Here is an 11,961-nt window from a genome sequence, read left to right as displayed (position 1 = left end):
GTGTGGCTGCGGCACAGCAGAAAGACAGGAGGAGGGCTTGCCATTCCACTGAGGGAGCGTATTTGAGCCACTGTATTTTCTGTCTCCTGGTAAAGAAGCAACATGAAAAGCTGTCTGCCCTTCTCTCCTAAGTGAGAGGCAACTCTCTTTCTCATACTTTCCAAATCTGCCTTTCAAATCCACATTCCACACAAAACGGAGCTCTCTCCACAGGTGCCCTCGGCTGTCTGCAGTCTGCAGTGATGGGTTCTGCCTCGGGAGGCTCCAGCCAAAAAGTTATCCCAGTTTTCACTTTGAGGGATTGTTCCATGAATGATATCCTGATGTCTTCTGAGCATCAGAAGCCCAAAGACCTCAGGCATAGAGGTGAGACATGTCTCTCATCACTCTCAGGAAAATCCCTGAGAGTCAGGTTCTGGCTCTGCACAGGTGTAGGCGATGTAATTTTTCCTTCCCTAAATAAAATGAAAAAGAAAACAGTGATATTGAACTGCTCTTTCTTTGAGGCAAAGAAAAAAAATGGGACCCACCAAGTTAAAAATGGTTCTCTGTTTATTTTTGAGTGGGAGTTAGTGTTTTTTGTTAGATGCTATTAGGTATAGCATACCCCATTACAAATGCTTATTATTCAATACGTCTATTACAGGAGTGGTATCCCCCTCCATGTCTCTGTTAATGTTGTGCAATAATTTCCACTCTAGCCCACTCTTCTCAGTCACCCACCTAAGCTACTAGCTCAGACTTTCACCCCTTAGGTTAAAAATTTCCACCACTGGCCTCTGTGTGCAGCTGCAGCTTTTTGGAAATGTGAGGTAAAACTGCCTTCTGAGTATAAGGGGAAAGAAAAATACACTTCTCTGTGTCAAAAAAAAAAAAAACCCAAAAAAACCAAACAAAAATCTCACTGCTTTTTCACAGCTCTGGGGAGGTTGTAAGATGAAAAGAAAAAAAAAATTGTAAAAAGGGTCTTGTAAAAGAGCAGAATATTTCCTAGGCTTGAAGGCTGATGGCTTGGTCTTGACAGCAATATGTGTGTGTGCTTTAGAAAACAGCTAAAGTATGTGTTTATATACTGTTTTCTATATACAGTATCTGAAGTAAGCATTTGTTTAGACTATGTATTCTTTTTATATGTATTTTTATACATTATACATTAAAAATGTGTGTAAGTACATATAAGTATGCACTCTGCTCCATATAGATACTGTATATGTAAGTTTGTAAGCTGCCTATAGACAGTAACATGTTTGTGAGCTGATGATGCAGTACCCAGGAAAGGCAGAGCTAGGATGTCATGCACTAGTCAAGTTCCCATCCAGACTGGTAGAAAATGATTCAGAAAGTGCAATTAGGGATACTGACTGAGAAACCATTGAATTTCATAATTTTTCCTCTACTTATTTTGAAAGTTTTAGGACAAGAATTTCTGCTAGGACTAAGATTTCTAGGATTTTCCATTTCTCATATGGACAAGACAAAGTGCAATGGGCACAAGTAGCTCCTGGGGAGATTGTGATTGAACACAAGAGGAAAATGTTTTACCACGAGGACAGTCAGACAATGGAATGGTCTCCCAGGAGAAATGGTGGATTCCCCCACTGGAAAATTTAAAGGCTCAGCTCAACGGAGTGCTGAGACATCTCATATAAACAATAATATTAAAGGATTGGACCAGATCATCCTTGAGGTCCCTTCCAATCTGACATTCTGTGATTCTTAAAGACTGCAAAAACCTGCGGGAGAGAAGCCTTGGTGTATTTGCACTGATGATAAATGTACCTCCTCCAGCTGCTCATCTCAGTTGCCAAGACCCCCCTTTCTGAAGCACAGACAACCAAGCTCAGTGTTTAGGCAAATATCAACAAAGCAGTATCTCTTTTCAGAGCAAGGGATTTTGACATAATCTGGTCGACTTTTTGGCAAGATACAGAGAGTGAAATCATTCCTTTTAAACTATTGATTTTCTATTTGTTGTAATTTTCTAAGAAATTCTTTGCAATTTTGCTAGCAGAAGCTTCATCATGGTTAAAAACTGAGGAGAAAATATTTTGCAGTGTAAGTGGATCTACTTACTTGGAAGAGAAAAAACCTGAGTGGAGGACTACAGCAGAGAATGTCTGTTATAGCCACCAATTCTCCCTCTTATTTCCTTCATCCCTGCTCATGGTTTTCCCCCTAGGTAAGACTTGACCTGGGAGAGATATTTTCTCCAGTGATGTGCAGTCACTGCAGACATTCAAAACGAACTTCACCATAACCTCTAGGCTTCTGCTGTTACTGACTGGCTGTTTTTTGCATTTTGGGGCATCCTGAAGAACGTGGTTCTTTTAAAAAACTACTGTGAAGTGAGCACTGATGTCATTGCTGACATTATGCTCTTTCCATTTTACATCGTATGTCTATGGCTGTAGCTAAAAATGGCATGGTTTTGCCTTTTATTTTAGAAATAATATTGAGTCACATCATTCCCTCATTCTATTTACGATTTCTTAGCTTCTCTTCTGCGACTATGAAAACCGTGCCTCTGACAAAGCTGTTCTAAAAAAAGAGAGACAGAAGCTATTTTCAAGCAGATTACCTGAGGCACCAACAGCTGACCTTATTCTGCTTCTACTGAATTCTCTCTTTTTTTTCTTAATGTCTTTTATTTAAATAGTAAAGCATAAGAGAAGACACTGTCTCATCAGAAGCCCTCTGTACCATCTAGAAATGCTTGTCAGACTGTGTATGGACAGGAGCCCATGGGCTTTTTCCTGTTCCAGACTAAAGACCAACCTCTTCCTGACTGTGCTCCTATTGGAGTGGCAGCCAGGGTTCTGGCTAGCATAATTTCTGGAATATCATGTGTCCTATCCTCAGAGAGGGTGTTTTAATCCAGGCTGAAAAATGTGTCTTAAGAGACTATTTAAAATCAGCATTAGCTCTGTTTGTGCAACAGCTAAGAAAATGAGGTAGCTGCAGATGCTATTCAAATTCAATTGATATATCCTGACACTTGCAGATACTTGTCATACACTCTAGACAGTTTTGTAGTTTTTGTTCTCCGACTGTATGAAAAATAGAAAGAAAGAAAAGTTGTCTTAAAATTTTTATCAAAACTTCAAAGAAATAAGAAAAAAGAGCAGACTTAGAAAATTCTGTTGCTTTAATTCTCTGGTTGAAGTACTACTAATAAGGAAGTTCAGTGATCAAACCAAAGCTTCTGGACTTCACAGAGTAAGGCTTGTCGAGACTTAAAAATTTTAGATTTCAAAAGAATCAACATTTTGTGTGTTCCTGGGTGTGCTCTGTGTGTTCTGCACGGAAGGCATATATGCTGTTAGAAAGAATGCTTTCACGTGGAGAGTAAACAGTTTTAGCAAGATTAATTAAATTAATTTTATTCTAAATCCCATGGATTTCTCTTGAAGTAACCAAATGCCCCAAATTATACATAAGTTAATTACCTTGCTTAATTGGGATCTCGGCAACTCCTTCATGATTCTATCATTTTTGAAACATTATAAGTAATTTGTATTTATGAATAGGACTAAAGAGGCTTTCCTGACTGATGGAGTTGAGTTGGAATGGGCTGATAACAAAGGATCTATTAAAACATCATTGGAAAAAGCTCTATAGTTCATACATTGCCTCAGTTAATCTCTATAGATTTTTTTAATGCTGTTGCTGGAAGGCTGGTGTTGGAGAGGGAGAGAGAAAGAATGCAATCCTCTTTTTTGTACTTCATGGATCCTTAACCCTTATATAAAAACGACTTTGGATTTTAGACTAAATAACTGTTCTTGTAATTATATCAAACAGTTAAAAAAAAAAAGCTAGTTAATGATGTTCAACATAAGTAATCATGTTAAATAGTGAAATTTAATTTCTTAAAAACTTAAATCCTCATATCTTTTGGAATGCATTGTACTGTAGGATGTCTGAGTAAATTAAATTCTCCCCTGCACACTAAAGCATCAATTTCCTTATGGTAATTATCTGCTAGATTGGATCTGTCAGTAGCAGGGAAGCATGCCTGACATTATACCCTCTTTACAAAAAATGATTACAAAAAATTAAGACGAATGAGTAAAATTAAGGCTGCGGCTGGTAAGCCTATATAAAGCTCTCATAGATCACTTTACATAAGCTACCATTGTACTGGATACTAAGCTTTTAATGACTAGTTGCATAATGAGGTGAAGGCCATTAAAGAACAGCAGAGGTAACTGATCACAGAGATAAGAGCTAAAAAATGATTTTCAGCCAACTAGAAGCAATTTATTATACACAAAAACACAGCTCTAACTGAAATGTCTGGATAGAAGAGGAACTTCAGAAAGTTGATACCGTTTCCTTCCTGGGAAGTTTTACAGATATGATGATATGATGGGAGCCTATCTCTGTCATATTAGATTCTTTTGCTCTGCTGTTCAGTACTACAGAATTGGGGTGGTGGTTTGCCTTTTTTTTTTTTTTTTTTTTTCCTTTTTTTTTTTTCTTCTTCTTTTTCTGTTTTTTGGTTTGGCTTGGTTTTTTATTTGCTTTTTTGTTTGATTTGTTTTGCTTTCCTAATACCACTGGACTGCAGCACTGCATTTCATTAGCCCACTTGAAAGATAAATTAAAGTGAAGTGTATCTGATATAAAGGAAATTAATAGTACACTGCCAGCAAGCAGTATATGGAAGCAGGTTAGTTGTTGCAAGTCAATAGATACCCTGTCCCGAGCATCCATACAACAGAATTTCCTCTGGGGAGGGGAGTTTAGTGTTGCCAGGTAACATATTGCTCCTGGGGCAGTGCAAAACTAAAAATGCTGCTTCTCTTCTAACAAGCAGTCACTTGGGGCCAAACCAGAAAAAGACCTTTAGTGCCTTAAAGATAGCACAGGGTCGAATTTTGGGGTATTCCCATCTCACAGAGGAAACCTCATCCCAAATTTACACAAAAGGAATGTGGGAAAGAGGAGGGAGCTGCAGGAGCAGGTGAAAATCTGCAGCTGGGCTTTCTGAAACACTTGGTGTGTAGCCACTTTAACTTAGCCAGTGGATCCATATATTTAAGCAGACATGCACACATATGCCTGTTTCTGTATTTCCTGTTTCTGTAAAACCCTGTTGTTTATTGAGGAGACAGCATTTACACAAACAACAACAAAAAATCTACAAGAGACTTCTTCATCAAAACCAACCTGGGGAATCTACTTTCCCTTTTATCCTCCCTCTCACATCACCTTTATGTGGTATGGAATCTCAGTAGCTGCCTGGCTTACAGGATTCAGTAGGATTCAAACCACTTGCAGCTGCCTGGGGATAGAGTAGGTGCTATTGACAAAGTGGAGAGACCCCAGGGGAGGGACACAGAGTTAATTGTGGGGCAGGAGTACATCACCTAAGGACTAGGGAAGTGGGTTCCATTAGCCTGAAGAAAAGGAGTCAGCTGGGAGGGTGTAACTGCAGTCTGCACCTAAATATATATTACAGAAAAGCCAGATGTTCCAGTGAGGTGCAAAGCCAAGTGACACGAAGCAATGGTCTCAAACTGTAACAAAGACAATATAAGAAAAGATGATTACAGAAGAGATGGGAAGCACTGGGATACATTGCCCAGAGAGGCTGTGGAATGTCCATTCTTGGAGATTTTTCAGAATCCAGCTGAGCAAGGCCCAGAGCCACTTGCTTTGCTTTCACAGTTGGCCCCATTTTGAACAGGGAATTTATATAGACAACCTCTAGAGCTCCACTCCAAACTACATATTTTTTTTATGCTTCCACGATTCTTTTCTGAAGCTTATGGCCATCTTATTCCCATTACAGTTATGAACTCTACCTATATCTTTGCTTCCCAAGGAATATATCCAAATTCACAGGGGGGATGCTGCCTGCAGAAAGTGTTTTGTTATTATTATAGTTGGTTTCTGGAATTTGATCTGGCTTATGTGTTCACTGTGTCAGGTAATTCTGTGCAAGCTCTGAAGCAAATTTCTGAAGCTGTGTCAATAGGAGCAATTTAAACACCACTGGGGACTGCTCCTGGCTGTACAACTGGATCAACTATACTATTAGATTTTTAGCACAGCATCTGGCATTTTTTTGATTCATGCTGAATAGCATTCTTATCCATCCACCCAAAACCACTTCAGACATCAATTTGGAAATTGTCAGGAGTTACCAATTCTTACTTACTGGTGGCATCCTTGTTTTGAAGTGTCATTGAGTTAACAGTAGACATATTGGTTGTTTCTTGACCCAAGTGCCATCAAGTGTCCCTTGATGTGTTTTAATTCACCAGTGTGGACACAGCCCCAGTGTCTAGGGAAACTTTCAGGCCAAATGCTCAACTTCTGTATGTGTTGGGAGTTGTGTAACATGATGCATATTGTGGGGAGGAGAATTAATTTTTATTTCATTAGTTACATCCCATCACACTTCTGCTTTTAGGCCCTCCATGCGCCTAATTCTTTACCATTAGAAAGCTGAAGCCTGTTTACACAGCGCTGAAGTCAGTGGATGTTTTTGAAATTTTTAAACTTTTTTTTTCTTTGTTTGGAGCTTGTCCAGTTTAGTGATAAGGTAAATAGCCTGAGCTACCCCACTTTTCAGCAGCTTTACCAAGGATTTAATTAAGATTTTTTGTTTTAATTATCTACATTTGTGAAGTGGCTTGTCTTCTACAAAACCTTCAGTCATTCCAGTAATTCTTACTTTATTCTGTAATTATTTTTAGTGTAAATTAGTTTGATTTACAGTCTTCAGACTGTGTCATTATTTGAGATGTGTGTATACTGGCATATTTACTGTGTCAAACTGATGGTGGCTAATACAATTATATGCTTTTTTCACTGACATCTGATCTGCTAATTAACTGGAAAATATTTTGATTGGGGTGACTGCTTACCAAAATTATTTAATTGTCCTATGCAAGGCTGTCAGCAAAAAAATATGGAAACGAGCCTAAGAAATTCTGTGAGATTTCACACTAATGGCTCTTTAGGTTAGGGCCAGAATTAGACAAATAGTGAAACAGCAAAACCAACATGGAGCCTGAAGGTAAAGAAATTAGCTCACATTTTATTTTCAGTGCAGAATAATAGTAAGGGCACCTAGGTTTTGTCTATCCCCTTTCCTCCTTGATTTTATTTGTTTAGAAAGCAAGACACTCTTATGCCCATACTAAAAGACTGTGTGTGTGGAGGAGATTAAAGTTGAGAGAACTGAGAAAATGATATTAGGAAACTGGATAGCTCTAGCTCTCAGATCTGTGCCTGGTGAACTGGACTGGACTTCTTTCTGACCTTGCGTAGGTATTTTGTCCTGAACTGACTGTCAGTCACTAGTAAACTGAACATGATGGAAAATAATTTTACTAGCTGAGAGTCTTACTTTCAAGCTGTGCAGAATGCATTGGACATTCTTTCTTCAAAAAACATAGAGCTCCTGTAAGAAATTTTGTTCAATTTTTTAAAAGAAAGTCTAAATTATTTTTCTTAAACTAAAAAGCAATGAACTCACTGAATATTCAAAGGTTCTTGTTGAAGGAAAACTCTTGGTTTAATAGATACATCCTTGCTTTACTGAATATCTATAATATTTGCATATTATCAGACCTCATGTCAGCAGTGAAGCTGTTAACTAGTTTAAGTGGTATTAAATGAGTGAGCTATAGATTTTTTGTGGTCACTGATATAAACAAGAAGGTTTACACCACAGGATTCAGTAAGGAGTACGCAATTCTAATGCTGAGAGCCAGCATGTGCTTGTGCTCAGCTTTGTCTGTACTTTTGTATATAGGGATAATTTCTTGAATGTCAAGGGTGAGAGAAGCAGGACACATGTAATTTTATTCATGTGAATATGACCATTGAATTCCTTCAGGCTTGTACTTGTGTGGTGTAGATCTTTATTAGGGAGTCCTGGAAATTTCATTTTGTATTCCAGTTGCAAGAGTGCTGAAGAAATTCATGGCAAAAATCCTAACTGAATGAGCATATATATAATTTACACATAAAGATTCGTTTCATGCAGACTGACAAGAGGTCATATAAAGAATTTTATGTAAAGATGGAAACTGATTATTATTTTTATGATGGTACCAGAGATAAAGACTGTCAAAGTTTTGCTTTTTGGTAAGAGGAACACCACTTATGGTGCTCCAGTGTTACCCAGATGCTGCACACACAGGCAAATGAAACCACCAGTAAGTGGAGCATGAGGTCTAAAGACCTTTTAAAGGGTCTACATGTGTGTACATATACACACACATATATATGTCATAAACATGCCACATATGCTCATTACTGCCCAGAATCACAGAACATTAGGTACTACTTAGTACTAGGCAAAGTAATGAGCACACAGAAGCAGCAATGGATTTGTCAGGTCCCATAACCAATGACACATAGGACTGATTCCTGTTTCTCTGAGAAACCCACAATGAAAATCAAATTTAATAAATGAGGCGATGATTTGGGTGGCTATGTTCTTTCTTTATTGAGACAGATTTCCCCAGATTGATCTCAGAGGTGCTGTTTTTAGTGAAGATAATAGATGCAATCTTGACTTACTGTCATTAGATGTCCAGTATTTGCAAGGGAAGGGGTGACCTCACTCCTTACCACAAAACCAGGATTATATTTTATAATTTCAAACAGACCATGGATGAGATGATAAGCAGTTGTACTGCCTTAACCCAAGACAGGGCCATATTTTAGGAGCCACCTCCTCATAAATGGCTCAATACATATTTTTCAGGGCTGTTTTGTATTCCCACAGACAGGGGAAAAAACAGAATCCTGTTCTAAAGTGTGAGACAAAGACCTCAAGTCCTGCATAGCTGGTGGGAGAGGAAAGATGGCAGTGGCTAAGAGGTGCTGAGACCTGGAACAAGGAGCTTTTAGACCATCAGTGGAGGGGAATACAATACCCCACTTAAACTTTGTTTCCTCCCCTGCTCTGCCAAATTTTCCCAAGTAAATGATGTTTTATGTCCCAAATAATTTCTGAAAGTGATGCAAGCTGTCTACTTTGTTGTGATGTTATTCTATTTTTAATTGTATTTTATTAAATAAAAATTGCTTCCATCCACAGTGAAGCAAAACAAAATTTTCAGATATTATATGCTTTTGCTCTCTGTCTCCTCTATCAGCACCTTATTTTCTCCAGTAATTTTCAAGATTTCAGGCTAGGATCTCCATAGCCTCTTATATCACGTTATTTTCCTACCATGAAGTTGTTTATGTGTATTGTTTACCCAACAGACATTTCTCTTTCACTTGGTATATTCATTACTAAATAATTCTGTGAGAAGATACAGGCCACTGAGTTTCTGCAATTTGCATCCCCATACTCTAAGCTATGTTGAAAGCAAAGCTTTTTGGTCCTCTTGCTTTGGAAGTACATTAATATTTCTATGACCTTTACTAGATGGCAGATGAGAAGCATTAGGAATAAAATAACAAACAAACCAAAGGAAACCAATTTTTTTAAATGCATCATTCTGAAAGGAGCAAGAGGGAAAAGAATCTAGTCTAAAAAAATATGAACTTTAGCTGGAGTTTTGATAATTATTCTGTTGTCTATTTTTTCATGTCAAAATGTTTCTTTATGATAAATCCATTTGACATAATGCCAAAAACGTATTTGAAGGGGTTTAGTAGCTATGCATACAAAAATATATAGATATTATTTAGAGGTACTTTGAAAGAAATAGAGTATTTTAAGACATTTATTTACTGCATACATTCAAGTGATCATATTTAAAGCATGGTCACTATACTAACAACTACTTTACACAAAAAACTTAAAAGCACTTCCAATGCTTGATGGATATAAAGAGAAATTCTGTGAAACAAGCTGCAAATGTAATTACTTTTTGTGTGGTGTAAATGCTCTGCTTTAGGAGACTAGACTTTCAGAAGACTTTAGAAGACTGTGGAAGGAAAACCAACTAAATTTTACCCAGGAAACCATTTCTCTCATAGCAGCATTGTTTTTCAGTGGTTTTACTACACACCGGAAGCCAACTCTGTTCCTGTTCATCTCGGTGTCGATGCCATAACCCAAAGGAACAGATCCAAAAATGATTTTTAGTGAACTAGAAATTTGACTGCTTTATGAACACCGTGTATAGATTAACAACATCTATGATTCAGCAAGGCATTTAACAGATGGAAAGCAGAAGCTGTCCCATAAACTGAAGTATTTGTTCACTGGTTTCCAGCCAGAGGCAAAACTGAGACCCACCCTCATTCATGTACTTTATATCTTATGCTTTATACCATAAGGCTCAGTACCAAATGAAATTATATTCTAGGTTTTTTTGTTGTTTCTCTTTAGGAGAGTGTGGAAGAGTCAGAAAATTTAAAAACAGCAATAACCAGTTCACCATATAGTGAATTAACATGAATGTAGTAAAGGTCAGATGAAATCAAGTGGTGCTATTTATAGGACTGACACGATGGCAAGAGTCCCCTTTTGTCTTTACTACCAAGTAGCAGCCAGTAGAAACAGGAATAGCCCTTGTATTGAATGTGTCACATAAATATTTTTTAATTATTACTTTTGTAGGTTCTTCTTTTTCAATATATTTTATAGCACCTTCCCTCTGTGAGGTTTCAAAGAATGCCATCTTGTAATTTCAGGATCAAAATATAATTTATTAAAACTATAAGAACTTCTAAAAGTGAAAAACAATTTGAAATGTTCTTTTTTGTTGTTTTAGTTTATTTTAAGTGAAATGAGAGTCTTTATAATTTGAATACAAGCACTTCTCTTCCCCTTGTTCTTTAAGACCATGAGCTTGCTGCTCTTTGTTCAAGTTTTCAGAGAAACTGAAAGTAACTAGAAACTGACTTCAAAAATACCTTTTCTCCCCACTATTTTTTTACAAATTACCTCAGCTTGATCTAGCAGTATGGAGAAGTGTAAATCATCCTTAGGGTTTTTTTTTTCTCATTTTATCTAGATGATTTCTAATACACAGCTTTTGCTTATTAGATATTGAGATTCTGGCTTTCAACCAGTATAGAGTCAGAGAAAACTGACTGAAAGCTGAGTTATCCAGCTGAGAACCTGCCCCATTTAATACATATCTCCCGTCTTCTTAACTATGCTTTAATTACGCCATGTGTAAAATGTTTTTACATATAAAGCATCCAATCTAAACTTACTCAAGCGATGGCATCTGTCTTTGCAGTCAATGTTCTCAGCCCACTGCTGGTTTAAAATGCAATCATCTTCTAGTTTGAATGGAATTTAAGATTCTTTTCAAGATACAGCCTGTGATGCTGCATTGCATCGCACAAAGACAGTTCCTACATTCTTACCAGAAACCAGATCACTCCCTCTGTGCTGCAGAGTTGGGGGTCTAAAAGGTTTAACTGGGATCCTTCTTGAGCACACAAAAACACAGCGTTTGTAACCAGTAGCAAATTTTCAAATATTTTAAACGATACATACTAATTCAGTGGGACATAATAAGACATATTTCCAAAAGAGTCTATGTTTTCATCTAAAATATTCACTGACTTGTACGCATGTGTAGCTCCAAAAAGGGTAAGCAGAAAAGGCAAAGGTGGGTTGCATTCTTCCTGTATCTGTACACAGGCTTTAATTTTACACATGTACACGTGTTAATTTAATGCATGCAGAAAAACTGATTAGATGAGAGCATCTCTTGTAACAAAACAGGTATCAGTGTTTTGTGCATGATGCCAATAAAGACATCTAAAAGTGCTGTAGTTTCTGTGACAGATTTCCAGAAGTGGAATATTTCTGCTCCACTTTAGAATAAACAATCCTCTATTGTCTTATTAGGAGAAATGGTACCACCACACTGTAGTGCCAGTGCTTGTCTTGTTAAGCTGTCACCTGACATTCCCTAGGGGCTTGTACATCCTGTATGCCTGAGATTTGCACAGCAGCATCAGGGATCCGGATGCTCAATCCGCCCTGAGGATTGCTGAGGATCTAACCCCTTTGTT

The sequence above is a fragment of the Heliangelus exortis genome, chromosome 2 (genome assembly GCF_036169615.1).
Source record: "Heliangelus exortis chromosome 2, bHelExo1.hap1, whole genome shotgun sequence".
NCBI lineage: Eukaryota > Metazoa > Chordata > Aves > Apodiformes > Trochilidae > Heliangelus > Heliangelus exortis.
This window is presented reverse-complemented; position numbering follows the sequence as displayed.